Source organism: Crinia signifera, chromosome 12, assembly GCF_055691185.1.
Source record: "Crinia signifera chromosome 12, ASM5569118v1, whole genome shotgun sequence".
Lineage (NCBI taxonomy): Eukaryota > Metazoa > Chordata > Amphibia > Anura > Myobatrachidae > Crinia > Crinia signifera.
This window is the reverse complement of record NC_139228.1, coordinates 26,055,328-26,070,485: the sequence shown is the minus strand read 5'-3', so window position 1 is coordinate 26,070,485 and position 15,158 is coordinate 26,055,328. Positions and strand designations below refer to the sequence as shown.

The 15,158-nt window shown below is 48.1% G+C and overlaps 2 protein-coding genes across 8 annotated transcripts in view; one reads left to right on the top strand and one right to left on the bottom strand.

Moving 5' to 3' along the window:
• The window catches only part of DPH6 (diphthamine biosynthesis 6), a 225,223-nt gene that overhangs the window by 209,170 nt on the left and 895 nt on the right, over window positions 1–15,158 (bottom strand). For 5 of the 6 annotated variants that reach the window (XM_083166828.1, XM_083166829.1, XM_083166826.1 and 2 more), the window contains exon 2: window positions 5,906–5,978. The gene's annotated coding sequence lies outside the window, so the exon portion shown is untranslated. Of the gene's footprint in view, window positions 1–5,905; window positions 5,979–15,158 lie in introns of those variants that run through there. The other variant, XM_083166834.1, reaches the window with a different exon arrangement.
• CDIN1 (CDAN1 interacting nuclease 1) overlaps window positions 8,253–15,158 on the top strand; it is a 284,765-nt gene continuing 277,859 nt past the window's right edge. Inside the window, exons 1-2 of one of the 2 annotated variants that reach the window (XM_083166845.1) lie at window positions 8,253–8,269; window positions 11,129–11,244. The gene's annotated coding sequence lies outside the window, so the exon portion shown is untranslated. Of the gene's footprint in view, window positions 8,270–11,128; window positions 11,245–15,158 lie in introns of those variants that run through there. The other variant, XM_083166851.1, reaches the window with a different exon arrangement.

The window sequence follows — 15,158 nt, the reverse complement described above, 5'->3', positions numbered from 1 at the left end:
TCATCTCACCGAAAAATGTCTAAAACCAAACACAATTTTGTGACACAACCAGAGGTAAGTCTCTTGGACGCCTTGGTGTAAGAAGATGCAGCGACTTCCTGTCCTAAATCATTTCAGCGTAACATCTGCCCTTCGATTTCCTCGCTGCTCTTTCCCCAGATAATGAGGCCTCGCGTGTCCACCCATCCGTCCTCGTGTCCCAATATTAGGTCTTTCAGGCGACTTTCCAATTGCAAATCAGATGTGATAGCGGAGGCAACACCTATCCAGATCATCCCTTTGTATTCCGCTGCCTTGCTAATGCAGATTAGCCCTGAGCTGTCAGTTGACTAAGATTAATAACACTGCACCAACTCCTTTGTTTCTCTCGGTGGCCGTTTAGTGTGAAATACTATCCAAAAACATTATCCATCCTCTATTAATCCCACAAATTTGTTCACACCATGCTCACTGTTTAGGGCAATTTACAACAGGAACATACTGAGCACAATTGCATTTAATTAATTGGGTTCTAATTACATTCATTAAAGGCTAATAAAATAAATGAAAGAAACAGCTTTAAAGACTTTTTGCAAAATACACAGGCCCAGTCGCCGTCGTGAAACATGGGTAACAGCTTGCGGGGGGTAAAAGTTGTCAGGGCGTGCACACTGCTGCAGTTTGCCATGTCTCCGCTGGTGCCCGATATCAAGTGTGAACAAGATTTTCGTTTAAGTTTGAGGGTTTTTTTCTTGACTCTTAACGGTTTCCTTTTGTGTGTGTGTGTGTGTAAGAAGAGATACAATTATTTGGGGGGGGGGGGGGGGGGGGGTGGGGGGTGGAATCTGTGTTGGAAAAATCAGGAGAAAATTTCTCATCTTCCGATATGGAGGGGACTGAACATGAATCTGCAAATATAGGGGGTTATTCTGATTGAATCGCGTCTTCGCATGGGGGACAGATTTTTTGTGTCTGCGCATGTGCAGATGCTTGGTGCGAGCGGGCACAGCATACTTCCCAAATGGGTGGGGGGGGGGCACACAGCCCATGGGAACACCCAGCGATATATGAGTGTTCCCATGAAAACACTAGGCGTTTCCATGGTAATAGCACAGTGACGCGGTTTGCGAGAGGCGGGCAGCTATTGTCAGCTCGCTTCCTGCACAGGGCGCTCGCAGATTTAAGACACCACAGAGGTGCCTCAGATCTGCGAGTGCTGGAGAAATGAATCAAATGATTTCTCCCCCGCACTCAAGGCTGGGAATGGATGATCGGCTTGTGAGGAGGGGGGAGAGTCGACCATGTGGGCGGCGCCTGGGGGACTCGCAAGGCTGCAAAATTCACAGCCTTGAGAGTCAACCAGAATATGGTCCATAGTGTGAAGCAGTGGCTGGCCATTGCCCCTGGGCGGCAGTGCTGACTGAAGACTGCAGGGGGAGTCGGCGAGCACTTAACATACATACAAAGTTGTAGGCTAGATATGTGCTGGCTGCCTTACCCAGGGATCAGCAGCCACCGCATCACAGGACACAGACTTACAGCGCTCAGCCTATCATCAATAAGCCCGCCCCCCACTCCTGTGAAGCTATTCAATGGGAGTCAGAGGGCAGGCCTATTAAATTAGTAAGTGTTGGCGTTGAGCTGGGTAGTGAGTATTCAGATGCACACAGTGACTAATAGGGAGTGGGCATATATCGCAATATCAGTCCTGCTATGTTGGGACTGTTCCGCCTGCAGACAGTGCTCCTTGTTGGTTGACAAGGCAGCAGGTGAATAGATGCTATATCTACACAGTGCAAGGAGAGTCTTTGGGAGCAGCCCAATAATATCCCAGAGTGATAGTGGGGGCTTTTTGTAATGAATGGGGAGTGGGGACTGTGTGTACTGGCGGAGTGGGGACTGTGTATAATGGGGAGTGGGACAGTGAATAATGGGATGGGGGGGGGGGGGCTGTGTGTACTGGGGGAGTGGGGACTGTGTACAATGGGTAGTAGGGGCTGTGTATTATGTGTTACTGGGTGTAATATAGGGTTGGGGGGTGCTGTGTATCATATGCTAAAGTGCTCTGTGTACTTTTGTCATGTAGACACTCCCCCTCATGTCATACGCATACCTCCCAACATGACCCTCTCCAGAATGAGGACCTTTGGGCCTGATTGATGTCTGTAAGCAAAGCAACAAAAAGCAAGCAACTGGATAAAACCATTCTGCACTGCAGATGAGGCAGATGGAACATGTGCAGAGTGAGTTAGATTTGGGTGGGAGGAGTTCAAACTTTAAAACACAGGGGGCTCCACCTATGGGAATGCTGGTTGTACTGTATTACTACTGTGTTCTTTCTTTATTTTTCGAGAGAGAGAGAAAGAAAGAAAGAGAAAGAAAGAAAGAAAGAGAGAGAAAGGATGAGGGAAGTGTTGATTCATCTGTTGAACAGAGGCGCTGCCAAAGAAAATCAATATCCCAGGTGTGCAGAGTGCTTATCTTGAACTATGTTCTATTTTGCTTTATGAAAGTGACTGCGCTCTAGAATCCTGGGGAACAGAATACAAAGTTAAACAGCAGCAGGACAACAGCAGTGCGAGATGGTCTGACACAGCCATGGGAAGAGAGGGATCAATGTGGAGGAACATTAATATGTTATAGGGCTGTTTTGTAGATACATTTCCAGGAGGATTTATGGAAGGGTTTTTACTATTCCATTAGTTCCCAGGATCAATATACAGCTGTGGTTATACCAGTAGATCTTATATTAATTAAGGAGGAGCGAATGTCTAAGGTGTTGTTTGCTACTAAATAAATAGCCAGCAGCTCGTCAGTAAGACCGCGCTGCCTTCTGCCCCTTACACGGGAGTCCCAACGTTCTATTCAAGGATCCATATGAAACGTAGCCATGCTTAGTGGTTCGTCTATAAGCCATGCCAAAGCTCGTGGTACAGTGGCTCTCCTCGTGGCCTAGTCACATTAAAGTCGGAAGCCAATAGGGCTGGTCAATTCATGCACTGTCCACTTCATTTATCTGAGGATGCAACAGTCCAAGTTTTCCAACAAGACATTTATCCCAAGCAAAATATGGAAGGTTCTCAAATACCCCATTTACACCAGAAAATGCAGGGATTTACCCGGGAATATGGTGCCCAGGTCATGCAGGGACATTCCCGGGTTGGCCCCTTTCACAACAGCCTAGTCCCTGCATTCTGTGGTGTGGGCGGGTGTGAACGGCACCCAGCAGCTCCGTGTCCCCACAAGGACGGGCAGGGGGCTTGGGGTACGGCCACCGGTAGCTCCATGTACCCTGAGCGACGGGCAGTGACACGGCAGCAGCAGGTTCCAGTCCAGGACCGGGATGCTGGGTAAGTACCTTTCACACCGGCCTGTATCCCGGGCTGGTCGTGAGAGCAACCCTGCTGGCTAGCAGGGTTGAAATCCCGGGACTTTGGTCCCGAGATTTTAGCCTGGGAATCTTTCAGACCAGCGCTAGTCGCGGGTTGTTCCAGAGCCCAACCCAGGAATTCAGTCTGGTGTGAAAGGGGTATTACAGTATTTTACATCAAAGTATGGAATCTACATGTGTCAGTCACTGTTACAGCCCTTTTTCGGGATTTGGGCCAAATTCTAGATGAGGCCAGTGCCGTCTTTCCCATTGGGCATAACGGGCAGTTGCCCAGGGGCCCAAATGTTCTAGGGGCTCACCCCAATTGGAAAGACGGCACTGGGGGCAGTGGCAGGGTGGACGTGGCTAATTGAAAGAAAAAGTGGCTGCAGACAGATGAAACTAAGGTGGCTGCTGGGCGGCTCCGGGTCCCGGTCACTCCCCCAGAGGCTGCATCCTCCTGCTGGCGGAGAGATGCAGCCCGGGGTGCAGGCGCAGAACTGGCACAGCAGTGTTCAGACATATCTACACTGGGCGCTGCAGCGGTAGGTGGCGAGAAGCTCCGCAGCGGGATCCGGGCAGTGGCTGGGTGCTTGCCTTGTAGTAGTCCGCAGTGTCTGGGAGAGTTCTCTCTCTCAGACAAATTGAATCTTCAAATTCTGCCACCGCTGTCCGCAGTGTCCGACGCTCACTCATCGCTTCCCGGACACTGCGGACTAGTACAAGGCAAGCACCCAGCCGCTGTCCAGATTCCTGCTGCGGCACTGCTCGCCACCCACCGCTGCAGCTCCCATGTCCATGATGTGAACAAGCCCATCCCACTGCTCACCTATTCCTCTCGGGAAGCGGTCATCTATTAGAATGAACTTCGGTCTACAGTCATTAGGTCTACCCCACTAGGTCGACTGGCAGGAAGGTCGACCTGATTTAAGGTCGACATGGGCCAAGGTCGACATGAGGAAGGTCGACTGGTCATAAGGTCGACATGGGGTTTTCCACTGTTTTTTTGAGCCGACATGTGCTGACAGGAGGTATTTCATGCCCTACCATCCACTAGGGCGTGGAGGAGGTTATTAAAGCTGTGGCGAGCGAAGCGAGCCACCGTGCCCGAAGCATTGCGAGCGAATCGAGCGATGCGAGGGTCCGATTCGCATTGCCAACTGTGTCCATGACGACTGTGTCGACATTCGGATAAAAAAACAGTGAAAAACCCATGTCGACCTTATGACCAGTCGACCTTCCTCATGTCGACCTTTATGCAAATTCGACCTTAAGTCATGTCGACCTTGGCCCATGTCGACATTAAATCAGGTCGACCTTCCTGCCAGTCGACCTAGTGGGGTCGACCTAATGACTGTAGACCTAAGTTCATTCTGATAGATGTACCGATTCCTTCCTCTCCTACCCTTTCCTCCAAGCTTGCTGGAACCCAGGTTCTCAAACTCAGTCCTCAGGACCACACACACAATTCAAGTCCAACAGTAAATTCTCCATCCTCCTCTTCCTTGAGCTCTCTGCTGCTTTCACCACTGTGATCACTCCCTATTTTACTTCCCAGCTATCAGATAGCTCTGTTTGTGGCCAGCTGCCAGAGGGGCTTGGCTAACCATTAGAGGGTGCAGCTCTGGGCCCCTTAATAAATATACTGTATATAGGAAATACAGCTAGTGCATGGGTGGTAATACTAGATGAACAACAACAATGCACTGTAGAAAACACACCCTAGTCCCAAAAGACTGTATGTCCCTGTGTCGACAATTTCTAGGTTGATATGAGTTTTTCACCATGCGAGGGTATGCAGTACACTTATACAGTGTCCATGTCGACATAGGTCAACATATACATAAAAAAAATTGAAAAACTCATGTTGACATTATTCATGTCGACCATGTCCATGTTAACCTTCTGTCAATATCGACCTAGGGTATGTAGACCATTCTTAGGTGACCTGGACATTGTTTACCATCTATTCCATAAACCCCAGGTAGTGGGGACCACAGGAGGGTTTCCCTTGCGGGCCAGTCCAACCCTCAGCATAGTGCATAGGATGTGGCTTCATCTTTGGGCCAAGCTCGGGAATGCTTTGCAGGGACATGCGGTAAATGGCTGAGCGAGTACCCGGCAAGTACCAGGGCCAGATATGCACACAATATATGAGCCCAGCGGTACATGCCGAAATTATACACATGTTCAGCACAGTATATACTGCTGGAGATTCACTGAGGTTTGATAAGAGAGACGCAGAAAAGGTAGCCAGGTGAGGCACTGCCTCACCTGCCATAGACTTGTTACTCCACAGTTTTTACTATAAAAATGATTAGAATAATATAAATAAGAATTTATTAGTATTTTTGACATACTTTATAAAATCAAAACTCGGCATATATGTTAGTATGACAGAAAGGGCTCTGCCCCATCCCACCACACACCACTGATGCTTTGTATTCGGGAGCTTGGCAAATCTGGTGCATGGCATGGCATACCCTGAGTGGGAATGGAGGTTCTGCTGTGATTTCTCCTTCATACATTTAGGCAATACTAAAATTTAGCAGTTACCGTGTGCCGAGGAGGTAGCGGGTACTCTTTACCTGTGCCCAGGTACGTTGGGGCACCAGTCCGTCCTCTTTCCCTGTGTGAGAAGCAGAAGGAAGGGGGTTATGTAACACCACTTTGCAAATCAATCTCATACCTCCCAACAGTCCTGCATTGGCAGTTGGGAGTCCCCCCAGCCTGAAGGGAATAGACGCTGTGCGCATGCGTCTATTCAGCGCTGAAGAGGGGCAGAAAATGGGGGCGTAGCCTCAGGGAGAATCATCCCATAAGGCCATGTCCCTTCCCATAGGCCACGCCCCCTTTTTGCCCGCACAAGCAGCTCCACCGCACAAGTGTCCCACTTCACAAGCCCCAGATGTTGGGAGGTATGCAATCCCTACATTGTTTTCCAAGTCATCCCAATCCAATTGAAATGACTCCCCTTTATATACAAGCCCAATAGAGAAAAACACCCTTTCTGATCATAATATACTCTTCCACTACACAGACCCCACCCCACATCACTCCTATGGGAAAATGCAAGGAGGGAGGGGGGTACCTAAGTGCTGTCTTCCTGTCAATCAACCTAAAGGTGCCCATAAACACACCGATTATTGTATGCGTTTTGTGCTAAATTGCATCACATGCGTTGTGCATATGATGTGTGTGCGATGTGATCAAAAGTGCAGCACATACTTTTTTTTGTACTGTGTATTGAGATGCCGCGGGAGCGCGCATCTCATCGGGAAAATCGGTGCGTGTATGGGCACCTCGAGACTACTCTACGACTTCTATGCCTACAAATATTTATTCGCTAATTGCAATGCCTGGTGGCAATTAGCTACCATGTCTGCCTGGCTGATGTGTTTCTACTACTATTAATAATAATATTAGGTACTTGAGTACTATCACGGCGCCCATCGCAGACCATAAGGCATGCGATATCGCGCGATGTTCCACAATGTCATACAATTGTAAAAAATGTTATGGCATTGTATATGGCATACAATGCGATGGGATGCAATTATAACTTGTATAAGCACCCTAATGGGTGCGTACAATGTTAAAAGCACCCCCCACGCCACCCCCCAAGTATAAACGTGAACCCGAAGCGCGGTGAGCCTGCGAGGGGCGGCGTTACGCGTCCTCCGACCTCTTCATACCCCCACTATCCACGTCGGCGTGGAGTTGATTTTATAAAGTGCACCGAGCCTGAAGCGTAGCGAGCGGATGCGTATACCTGTGAAGTTCTGCCTGCCACGCTTCGGGCTCGGTTGCTCGCTGCGCTCGCCACACAGTATAAACGTGAACCCGAAGCGTGGCGAGCGCAGAGGTACGCGTCCTACGACCTTTTCATACCCCCACTATCCTCGTCAGTATGGAGTTGATTTCATAAAGTGTGGCGAGCGCAGCGAGCCACCGAACCCGAAGCGTGGCGAGCACAGCGAGCCCTGCGAGGGGACACGTAGAACTTCACAGGTATACGCGTCCCCTCACCACGCTGCGCTCGCCACACTTTATAAAATTAACTCCACACCGACGTGGATAGTGGGGGTATGAAAAGGTCGGAAGACGCGTACCGCCGCCGCTCGCCACGCTTCGGGTTCGCGTTTATACTTGGGGGGTGCATTTAACATTGTAAGCACCCATTAGGGTGCTTATATAATTTTACATCGCATAGGGGGCTTAAATCGCATCGCATTGCATGCCATCGGGTGTATGGCATGCGATTTAAAATCACGCGACTAATTATCGTGGGCGTCGTGATAGTACACAAGTACCTAATATTAATAGAAACCAGGCAGGCAGGGAATATCAATACTACAGGCATATTCAATATTGTCATTCTTAGGACTGGAAGAGTGCCGACTATATAGAATAGGGATCAGACCACAGGCAATAAGTAACGTACATGCACATTAATCATCCTGTCTTGATTATTATGTGTGTCTGGGGCTATAGTAGATAAGATTGGGTAAGTGACTGACAGGAGGGCAAGGTACAAGCAAAAAGCAAATGCCTGGAGAGAATATCAATGGTTGGTGATGACTTCATTTTAGCTGCTGCCCTAGGAAATATCGTCTAGATAACGCTATTTGTAAAACTAAACAGAAAAATAGATTGTAATATTTATTATATAGTCTGTATATATAGGTACATATCAGGTGCTGGCTGTGCAGCCTTGTTTACCTGCAGCCCTTGTGAGGTTTGTGATACTGGCCTACATTCCCAGCTGTGTAACTGTGCATATTAGGCCACGCCCTGATCCACCTGCATCCAATCCTAGTAACTAGTACACACCTTCTTTTCTCTGATCTGGATTGGAAATGTTATTTTCTTTGCAAAAGATTGTGCTGCTTAAAGATATGCAAGTTGTAGTTTTGGATAGTAAGTATATTAAGGGCAGCTATGCAACCTTCAGTTTGATTCCAGATCTAGGTTACCAAAGTGGGCAAGATTTGGATGGGGGGCGGCACACACAGCCTCCGCTGCTATCTGCTGTACATACTCTGCAGACAGCAGCGGAGGCAGGAAGGAGGTGAATGGATGCCTGTGTGCGACATCCATTCACCTCGCCGATAGGGGGGTGCACGGGCGCTGGGGGCAGTCCAGCAGCTTACCTTGGTGCTGGACTTGCCCACAGCGTGGTGATCTGTGGTCCTGGTGCTTGTAGATGATGTCATCTCCAAGCGCCTCCTCCATCTGCACTGCTGGTTGGCACCGCAGTGTAAACGGTGAAAATCCCGGATCCGACCTAGCTTGGATCCGTGTTCCAAATGCCGGGTCGGATCCAGGATTATGGTGTAAAAGGGGTATACATATGAAGTACGAACAAAATCCCCGGCAGCTCTGAATTAGGCACTAGATCAGTCCAGCTATATTATATGGAATACACATGGTTGGCAAAAAGGGGTTTCCCAATGTCTATCTTGGCACAAGAGTCAGGAGCTCCTACAGTAATTATGTGTAAATGACTGTGATTTGGTTTCAGTACGGGAAGCTGGCCTAGTCTGAACACTAGCTCTGGCAATGTCAGCGTATAATTATGGCTGGTGGTTAGCCACAAAGACAGGCAGAGGAAGACTTCTCTGTCCTCCAATCTGTGTAGTTCTCAGCACGGAATGTGATTTCCATACAATCTCTGCCCAACTCCGAGGCCCAAATAACCACCAGAGATTACACAAAGGATTATTCAAATGCGTATTGGAGCTGTGTCATTGTGGTTTGTTACTGTTATTCTTGGACAAAAGAAATATTAGGCTACATTTGAGTTTGTTCAAAATGTTTAACTCATTTCAAAGGACTGTTCACATACTAGGGCAGGTTTGCCTACCTGACCCTCTGTTCCTGGACTTCCCTGGTAATGTATGATTGCCATCACCTGTGGGGAGCCAGGTAATTGATAAGAAAGGTGTTTCACCGGGATGTGGTTATTTGGTCTACAGCATGATGGTCGACACTCATTAGGTCAACATGGGAAAAGGTAGTCATGGTTCTAGGTCAAAAGGTCATTAGTTCGACAGTGAAAAGGTCGACATGAGCCGACAGGCGGTATTTCATGCCCTACCATCCACTAGGGCTGGGGTAGCCAACCCTAGTCCTCGAGAGCTACCAACAGTGCATGTTTTGCAGGTCTCCTCACAGAATCACAAGTGAGCTAATTAGTTCCATCTGTGTATCTTTTAAAATGTGTCAGTTAATAATGAGTGCAGCTGTGCAGCAGCTAGGTTGTCTGGAAAATGTGAACTGTTGGTAGCTCTTGTAGGCTAGGGTTGGCTACCACTGCACTAGGGCGTGGTGGGAGAATACAATAGTGTGCTGAGCGCAGCGAGGCACATGCCCGACGCATAGAGAGCACAGCAAGCGATGCGAGGGGATGCCGTGCACTTTAAACTGTGTCCATGTCGACTGTGTTGACACTCAGGTAAAAAAACTGTGAAAAAACCCATGTCGACCTTTTGTCTGTCATCCTATACAGTGTCGAACTAATGACCTGTCGAACTAACGACCTTTCGCCCTAGAACCATGTCTACCTAATGGTGTCGACTTAATGACTGTTGACCATCATGCTGTAGACCAGGCCTGGCCAACCTGTGGCTCTCCAGATGTTGTCAAACTACAAATCCCATCATACCTTGCCATAGTTTTTCTATAAGGGAGTGTTAAAACTGTAGCAGGGCATGCTGGGATTTGTAGTTTCACAACATCTGGAGAGCCGCAGGGTTGGCCTCTCCTGCTGTAGACTAAATGATCCCAACCCGTTTCACCACAGGTGCTGGCAATCCTACACTACCAGGGAAGTCCAGGAACAGAGCAGTTTCTCCCTGAAGGAGAGGGAGGGTCAGGTAGGCAACCCTGTACTAGGGATGTGCACCCGCCACTTTTTTTTCGCATTTTAGGTTCCACTCAACAATTCCAGTAAATATTCGCGGGCCGCACACAAAATTCATATTACGCTACACAGTAGGAGCTCAAATTCTGTATATACAAAAACAGGCTGTCTTACTTGTTTTGTAGGGAGCAGCCAGCACATAGACTCTCTCTGTCTCTCCTCCAAGCAGCCTCCATATATGCGGCACACACTGCCCGGGATCCCGCCTCCTGCACAGCCTGTGGCTTAGCCAATCACTGAGCCTCTGGCATCTACCTAGCACACTATGGGACAGCTGAACCGTCACACGGCTGCCCTGGAGTGGATTGCAAAACATGTCCTCAGCAGCACCACGGGCCAGCCAAGATCATGTCGCGGTCCACGGGCCGTAGTTTGCCCACCCCTGACTAAGACGGTGTCCATGTCGACATTTGGGACAAAATACGTGGAAAAATCATGTTAACCTTTTGACTATTGAACTTCTCATTGTTGACCTAATGCTTGTGCCGACCCTCGGTCCATGTCGAACTTAGCCATGTTGACATATTTCAGGTGTCGACCTTCAGTGGTCGAACCAATGTATGTCGACCTTCATCGAGTTGACTCTATGACCCATACCCGTGTCGACTGACTGTTGATCAATCGTGGTCGACATAATGGCTGACGACCTAGCGATCAATACTCATGTAAAAAGGCAAAACAATCTTGGTCATATATATATAGTATATATATATATATGAAATGTATATATGTATAGAAATTGACATAGTATATATATATAAAAAAAAATCTATTGAATTCTTTGTTGGCGATGGTCAGTTACCATTTGATGGTGGGTTCTGATGTCCATCCCTGATTTGTCCTCCCCCTTCCAGACAGACAAGCCAACCACACCCTCACCTTGCCTCTAATAGCAAGACCTGCACAGGTGTCTTAATGTGGTCAACAGGCTGCAAACTGCAGGGAGAGGTACAGTGACAACAACCAGCAGGTAAGCACATTTCATACCTCAAATGTATGGGCTTGCCAGCTAAGCACTCCTGGTTCCTTTGTAGTACGTTGCCCCTATTACCACACTGTATAATGATTAATAATGAATATTCAGAGTTGTCATTTTCAAGTGTGTTTAAATACTTAACTGACAAAGCAATCTCTAATAGGGCCTACACAAATGCTGCCACTAAGGCATTTTCTAAGCGACTTTGCTTAGTTTGTGTGTGTGTGTAGTGGCTATAGTTACAGCAATGCGCATCGCTGGCAGAGACTGATGGGTAGTGTCCATCAATCTCGCTGTTGGAGAACACTGACACCATCAGCTCGCTCAGCACACTGCGTTGACAGCTTGCGCTGTGTGTGGGCTCTCAGTGCTGAGCGACAGCGGCGCAGCATTGCCCAACCTAGTATAGCTAGGAAGCCCTACACACATCGCTATGTGTGTAGGGCCCATAAGATGCCCCATTATCAAGCTTGTTGTATGTGTAATCTGTTGCCACTTACTGCTTTTCTCAATATTTAAAAAAATAACAAAACATTTAAAAGAAACAATTCTAAAACATTTTGTGTGTGTGTGTGTATGTATGTATGTATGTATATATATATATATATATATATATATATATATAGTGAAATAGAATGGGGGGCTGCTTTTGCTATAGAAGACTGCAGCAGGGATTCTATGTATGTGCTGCAGTCCCCCATACATTCATGGGATCCTTTATATTTGTGGGTACCCATGGAAACCAGTACTTTTGTGGGCTATCCTTTCCAGTGGCGTAACCATGCCATCACTGCATAAGTAACCCCTGGCAACAAGCATGTAGGTAAAATAAAATATAATTAATGGGGCTCCAGAAATGTATTTGGCAGGGGTGCAAATTTTCTTAATACCCCACTATATGAATATGCTCCTATGTAAGGTCCGGTATTCTGAAGAACCTCTGTTGTTTTGCATCAATATGATGTTTCGGAGACTGGAATGATAGGCAGAAATATGCCACAAACCACCTAAATCCATGACAACACCCATTATACACTGTATATAATGCATTGTGAGAGTGGTGGTACAATGCCACATTAATACAGATCAGTGCCAAAGCTCCAGACAGAACCCTCTCCAGGAGGAACAAAATGCTGTTCCTGGACTTTCCACTTAATGTGTGATTGCCATCACCTGTGCTGACACACCTGCCTCATCAATGTACCAGTTCAGCACAGGTGACTGCAATCATACTGTAAGAGGGAGGTCAGGAACAGGGCACTTTGTCACTCTTAAGGTGAGTACACACGGGTGCAATTTCATGTAAAATCGCTGGGAATATGGTCGCTGAGCGACCATATTGCCAGTGATTTGGAGCGCAGCTGTCGATACATCGCCAGCTGCGCGCTCCCGTGTGCACTGCCTAATGGTCGCAGGACCATGCTCCTGCGACCAGCGGCTTTCCCCCGGCGATCGCTGTGCCGGGAGGTCAGCGCCGGGGAGATCAGCGTTGATCTCCCCAGCCCCGTGCCGCTGCTCCCTCCCTCCTCCCATCAAAGTGACAGCAGCAGCGTCAGCTGATAAAAAGGAGACACTAATGCTGTGTACACACGGGGGCGATAGGGGCTGAAATCGCTAGGAATATGGTCGCTAAGTGACCATATTGCCAGTGATTGGAGTGTGCACCAGCGATAAATCGCCGAGTGCGCGCTCCCGTTTTCAGCCCCTGAATGGTCGCTGGTCGGAGGAACATGCTCCTCCGACTAGCGACATCCCCTGCCTCTTCACCCAGCAGTATTTAAATTTTCATCTGCGACCATTTCTGGTCGCAGATGAAAACGGGACACGGGGCAATATGATTGCTGAGCAATATATTGCTAGCAATATATTGGCAGCGATCATATTGCCCCGTGTGTACGCACCTTGAGCAATATGATTGCTGGGGATATATTGCTAGCAATATATCCCCAGCAATCATATTACCCCGTGTGTACATAGCATTAAGGTGCGCACACATGGGGGGGGGGGGGGGGAGATATATTGCTGAGCAATATATTGCTCAGTGTCTCCTTTTCATCAGCGACCAGAGATGGTCGCTGATGAAAGGGAACCTCTGCTGGGGGAGCCGCAGAGGTAATTAGCGATTACAGTATGTTAACCTATGAATGGCCACCTGCTGTATTCTGAGTAACTTGCTAGTATGTTGGGTGCATTAGGCCCATCATACTACCAACACTGTTTTCATTCCAGTCCACATTCCTCCTTCTAGCGTCAGTCTCCCAATCCCAAAGGGGGTGTGGCTTTACAGGATTATGAATCCCTGAGCGCTCCCCCATTTGCTGTCATTGTGGGGCCTGCCTAGTGCTCTGGGAGCTGTTGGCATGCCCCCAGCACTGGAGCGCCCCAGGCGAGTTGGGGTGGGGGCGCCTCGGTGCCGGGGGGAGGGAGGGAGTACCTGTGTAAAAAAAAAATTGCTGCCCCGGCATCCCTGCAGTGCTGGGGCGGTCAGGGTTGTCCGTGCCGTAGGGGTACCTGCAGCGCCGTCATGTGTATAAAGCTGGCTGCGTCCGGCGGGGTCCCTGTAGTTTATAGCAAATAACTAGCGCTTCCCGCACACATAGCGCTAGTTATTTGCTATTCACTACAGGGACCCCACCGGCCGCAGCCAGCTTTATAAACATGACGGCGCTGCAGGTACCCCTACGGCACGGACAACCTTGACCGCCCCAGCACTGCAGGGATGCCGGGGCAGCAATTTTTTTTTTACACAGGTACTCCCTCCCTCCGGCACCGAGGCGCCCCCACCCCAACTCGCCCTAGGCAAATGCCTAGAGCTGCCTAGTGGTGGCGCCGGCCCTGCATGCCCCTGTCTACTGTGAACAGAGCCGGCCCTAGGCAAATGCATTAGGGCAGGCCTGGCCAACCCGTGGCTCTTCAGATGTTGACAAACTACAAATCCCATCATGCCTTGCCACAGTTTTGCTATAAGGGAGTGTTAAAACTGTAGCAAGGCATGCTGGGATTTGTAATTTTATCACCTATCAACACACCCTGTACGTTACCTTGTAATTTGTTTTTTGTTTGCTATGTACGGCACTGCGGACACTTTGTGGCACCTTAAAAATAAACTACTACTACTAGTTTCACAACATCTGTAGAGCCACAGGTTGGCCTGTCCTGCATTAGGGGATGCATTCCAAGCCTAGTGCTGGCTCACCATTACAGCTAGCAGCAGCAGGACTGGGACGTGTATCAGGTAAAGTGGTATTGCTTTGTTGTGTAATAATGAGTAAGGGACACTACTGGGTAAAGGTGCCCTTACACTTTACAATTATTGTATTCAATATCGCATCTCGGTTTTGCGACGAGATCTAGTACAAAGAGTATGTGCAGCACATACTTTTTGTACTAGATCTCATCGCAAAACCGAGATGCGATATTGTATACAATAATTGTATAATTGTAACGTGTATAGGCACTTTACCTCTACTAAAAAGGAAGGTGATGTTGCCCATATATAACAGATTATATAATGGTCTAGGATGCAATATAGAAATGATAGATTTTTTTCTATGATCAATTTAATTTATACATTTCTGGAAGCTTTAGTAGATTTACCACCTAACATGTCATAATAATGTGAATAATAACAATGTGTGATATACCTTGAATAAGGGAAATGATCATGTTATGTAACTTGAATAAGGCTGTACTACTGTGTGATGTAATGTGAATAAGGATGTACTACTGTGTGATGTAATGTGAATAAGGATGTACTACTGTGTGTGTTGTAAATTGGTTGGGTACTATTGTGTGGTCACAACTCTACCCAACAAGACCAAAACCCCTTTCTGTCCCTATAGATGGCGACTGCACCGATGGCCATCCCTAAACTGCCCTATAGTCCTACCATGGGATACTGGCTGCCT